This window comes from Geospiza fortis, unplaced genomic scaffold (assembly GCF_000277835.1).
Source record: "Geospiza fortis unplaced genomic scaffold, GeoFor_1.0 scaffold171, whole genome shotgun sequence".
In the NCBI taxonomy this organism is placed as follows: Eukaryota; Metazoa; Chordata; class Aves; order Passeriformes; family Thraupidae; genus Geospiza; species Geospiza fortis.
Window position 1 is genome coordinate 1,755,978 of NW_005054313.1, and position 5,136 is coordinate 1,761,113.

Genomic DNA, 5,136 nt, shown 5'->3' on the forward strand with positions numbered 1-5,136 from the left:
GCAGTCTCTGCTCAGGGAGTCCCTGTGGCTCCGTGCTGGGTGCAGTCTCTGCTCAGGGAGGCCCTGTGGCTCCATGCTGGGTGCAGTCTCTGCTCAGGGAGGCCCTGTGGCTCCGTGCTGGGTGCAGTCTCTGCTCAGCTCTCCTTGGATCTCCCTCCCTCGCGTGTCTCCGTGGGAGCTGAGGCACCTCCCCAGTGACTGTTCCTCCTTTTCTTTTCCGCCGGGGCTCTGGGGAAGGAGGAAAAGGGGCAGTGTTCGTTCAGGATGTGCTATCTGCAGACAGGAGGTGAGGAGCCCGCCCCACCCTTCCTGTGCAGGATGCCGGTGGGGCAGGATCCGTGCGGGACGTGCAGGGATGGGGCTGGGAGCTGCAGGGCACAGCCACAGCAGCATCCTTTAGCTCCAGGTACTGTCACCTCCATGGTGAGGCCTCCTCCTGCCAGATACAAACCAGAGAATTCTGAAGGGCAGCTCTGCAGCATGTCTGACAAAAAAAAATAATGCCCCACTGGCTCTTTTGATGTTTCTACTTATTAGTTTTTGGTGCTGCTGAACTAATTAGATCTTTTTTGATTCATTTATACATTATTGAGATAATATGGATCACAGTACTGCCTCCTTATTACCTCTGCATATGAAAGGCACTGTATTATTAACGATGATAATGCTGATTTTTGTTGTGGTAAGATCTTGTTTGAAGTGGTTTAGTGCAATTTTTGTTTTAACAAGGTTACTGTAGATTCTTCCTCCCCTTTCTTATTATATTTTTAAGTGAGCTACATGCATACATATATAAATAAGCACGTATCTTCTTTTTTTAATACTGAAAGAAACCAGACTGCCTTAGATGTCCCTTTGCTTTTGAGCTGTATGAGTTCAGGAAAGATTCAGTTTTATAAATAAAGTGGGAAATGTAGCCAGGCCATGATTTTTTAACAGGCTGATAAAAAAAATACATATACACAAATAGTAAATTCACCAAAGTAACTTCCTGTAACGTTTTAAAACAATAGTAATTTTAACAGTTCAAAATGTTCAATCATTTCTTTTGAGAGTACAGCTCGCACAAAGGGAGGCACATGCTGCACCCTGGCCTCAGCTTAACACTGTATCTGTCAAAATCTGTGCTACCCATGTAATTAGCACAGCAAAGTTGAAAAAAAAAAACAGTTTTGATGCCAACAAGCACAACTTGCATATTGTGGCATTTTTCTGAGCTGAAAAAAGTGGGGTCCCACTACTAAGTGTGAATATATGTATCTATTTTAAATGGTGTAGTGTCACATTTATAAAGACTTACTGTATATTGTGATAACTTATTTGGCATTTATTCCTATAGAATATTAATTCTGACACAAGACATTAGTTCAGTAGGTAGATTCATGCTGTTTGCTTACCTTGTACTCTCTGGGCCAGAAGAAATACAAAATGGATGAGTTTTCAGGGTGCACTTGCAGGGCTCATCAAGGTCAGTGATTATCACTTGGCACCATACTTAGACCCCTGCTCCCAAATCTTCCTCACCATTTAAATTAGCAGGTACTGTGACTGTTGCATCATGGGCTTACACAAGCATGAGATGTTTTCTGATTTGGAGCCTTAAAGGAAAAAAAAAGTTTTAGGGTGGTTGTATCACATATGTCATAGTTAAATGCATTCTTAATAGTGCATTTAATAAAATGGTTAACTTATTTCTAAAGACATTATGCAATGCACATTTGTAGCCAAAAACAACGCTATCCCCACCACAAGAGAAGTAAGCTTGTTTTTTAAATGTAATAATTTTTTAACAGGGAAGAAGCTGCCACCTTTGTATTGTCTGTAAATTTGATACTATCTTGTGGTTGCTTCTTCAGCATGGGGAAGGTCACTATTGATGTAATAATACAGCAGCTGAGTTTGAGATCAGAGCAATGTGTTTTCTGATTCTGAAACAAGTAAGTTCTGTAAGGCAACCAGTAAACCAGCAGCAGAATGCTATTGGAAAGCAAGTACACTATTTAAGGGAACTTGCAAATGTAAAGCCATGTTATTTTTCAAAACTAAGAAAGAAAAAAAAAAAGACCCTGGGTCAGATAATTCCCTTCACTTTTTACCACAGGAAATGATCAAAGTAGCAGAAAATCTGCTCTTTTTGGCCAAACTTCTGTCAGAGACAGAAGGGGTCCAGCCAACACATGGTGTATGCAGCCTTGCAGTAACAGGGGGATGTGGCTGATGGGAAAGGAGGTGGGACCAGAGAAAATCTGTAGGGCAATACCTCTTATTAAACCCACAGGAATTTTCCTATTCTAGATAAACCAGCGTCTGATCCAATAAAGCCAAGCTCAGACAGCAGAGCCTTTCTCTTGGGGCTGGCAGGAGGCTGGGAGGGAGGACGTGGGGCTGGGAGTGTTTGGGATGCTCTGTGCTCAGCAGCTGTGCTGCTGTAGGGAACCAGAGGTCTCTGGGGTGGCCCTAAGATATGTAAGAAGTCCAGGCACAACGTGTACCTGCCAGAACAGTTTGGTGGGAAACGAAGGGGTTGGGTTTTGTCTTTCTTTGCTTTCTTTCCTATCGGGCTCTCTCCAGACTTCACAAGCAGAAGCAGATGGTAGGGGCCAGTACATTTTACTTCTTTGTTCTTGCTGCCTGTGAAAGGTGCCAGATGGGCAATGATAAAGATAAAAATTCTCTTCCTGTAGCCCAGGGATAGCGGAAAATGCAGAGCTTCAAGGCTGCCCTATCCACACAGGATCACCATAACATGTTTTTTTGGGCCCACTGTTTCACTCTTTGATTTTTTGCCAAGAAACTGACAGAAAATCCCAATGGCAACTTGACAGGGGCATTGAGGAACAGTTAAATATTTCCCATATGACACCAAACCACCACCAGGTTTGGATAACTCACAAATGATCTAAAAAGTGGATGTGCTAGGTATGAAGTGCAAGGCCAGATCTTACATGTGAATAACTCAGAAAATTGAATACTGTATACTCTGAGGTGTTTACTTACTTGGGAATTAGAATTACCATATTTTCTATATGTAAAACTAGTTCAAAAGTGTATTTAATTTACATAATTAGCAGCATTACTCAGAACCATCTTCTTAATGAAGACAGACATCTATGGACATGAAGGGCCTTTTCCATGACTTTAATTAAATACTGATGTTTTCCAAAGTATGTTCAAATATTAAGGGTTGTTTTTTGTGTAGCAAAGTAAGGAATTACATATTGATTTTCATTAATCTGAATATTTTCCTAGAGCTGGTTTTATTGTGCTTGAGTCCTTTGAACCTAGGAGGGGTTTTTATTTTGTTTTTTTAAAACCATGCAGAGTATGATGCTATATTCCAACAAGTCAAAAGCAGCATTTCAAGATTAATGCAGAGATTCCTGGGGTCTTTTGTCAGCTTGCCAGGCTCTTGTTCCTGTTCTAACGTAATTCTTTATAATTTCCTTTTATGTTAATAAAGACTTCTTGTGGCTGTAAAAGTTGAAGTTGTCTCACTCCATAGACAGCCTGGTTCTTATGTAGATACTATTTAGATTATTTAGAAATCCTGCTGGTTGCCAGATGGAGCTCTTCTGGGTTTTATGTTAAATACTTGGAAAGCTAAATAGCTTGATTTTCCTCTCCTCCCTCCCTCAATAAAATAAATACTTGAAAAGTGATTACTAACAACTTGCTTAAATTCAATTTTAAAATCAAATTATTTTCAGCTGAGGTGACTGGAAGTACGAGATGGCTCAGAGTAGTTGGCTTTGGTCTGACTTACCATATCAAGATCTTAAACCAGCAGTTTTGTTTGGGCAGCAGGAACCTGAACTTTAGTCTGGGGATAGAGAACACAGCCCTGAAGCCTGTTGGGCACTGGCACTGATGAACTTGTGTTGCATGCTGAATGCACACCAGGTGTCCCCCAGGTCATGCAGAAGGTGCTTGGGAAGCACTGGGAGTCAATGTCCCACTAACCATAATTCTGTTGTTGTCAATTTACAAAATGTCAAGAGAGAAATTCTGACCCTCAGGGTTACAGTTTTAAGCACAGAGTAAGAAATTGCCTTTTCCTAGTCAATTTTTTCAGTGTGTATTGATTCTGTCTGGTTCACATTACATATAGGAAGTCTCTCTATTGGCTGTTCCGGTGCACTTTGGCCCCTGTTTGCATTCTGACCATGCACACAATGGAAAAATGTGAGAAAAGTCATCTTGATCTATATGTGCAGAGTGACAAATTATAGGCCCTGCAGCACTTCTGAATTGGTGTGCAGTTAATGCTCTGGTCTTATTTAAATGCTTCAAATTTAGTCAATGTTTAAAAATTTACTTTCTGTTTAAAATTTTACTATGAAATCAATCTGTTCTGGCTATATTAGATTCATAGTTCAAAAACTTTATCCTCTTTCATCATCTTAAAGTAGTCATTGGTCTAAAACTCTTCAATCTCTGGGCCTGGCTTAAAAAACAAAAAGAAACTGAGCCCTGTGTTTCAGTTTTCATATTTTTGAAAGCTTTAAAGCTAATGCGTTGACCTATTTTTAAATTACAGAGCATGGAAAAATAATGGGTGTATTCTTTTTCATGCTGAAGTGAGCTATTGTTTCTCTGCTCATAATTAAAAACTCACTTTTTAGAAACTCAGATAGGTCCTAGGCATTGCAAGAAAGTCTGTAAGTGAAACTGCCTGCATGAAATTTCCTTAATACTGAGTTTAGACATGGATTCACTCAGGATCTGTAATTTTGTCTTGTCTTGTGACTGGCATTAGAGGAGTTTGTGCCTGTAAATGGAGCTGGTGACACGTGAGTGAGCTGAAGAGCAGTTATTGAAGTGAGTGCTACATGCTCCAGAGACACCAGCGCTATCTCTGAAACTCCAGATAGGTGCTGCTGCCTGGGCACTGCAGGTTGTGATGCTCTAAAGAAATTACAGTGAAAAATATAGCCCTGAAAAAAGCTATGAGCAAGAGAGGCTCAAAGGGACAACGCAACTTGGGGTTTTTAAGGGGGGAAAAAAGGAAAATATTTGGTCAGAACTACTGGAGTATTTAGGGGCTTAACTCCCACTGATTTTCAGTTGGAGGTGTATGTCTGGATGCTTTGTGGGCCTCGTAATTTGTGATGAACTTTGAGTACCTGTGGGTTTAAA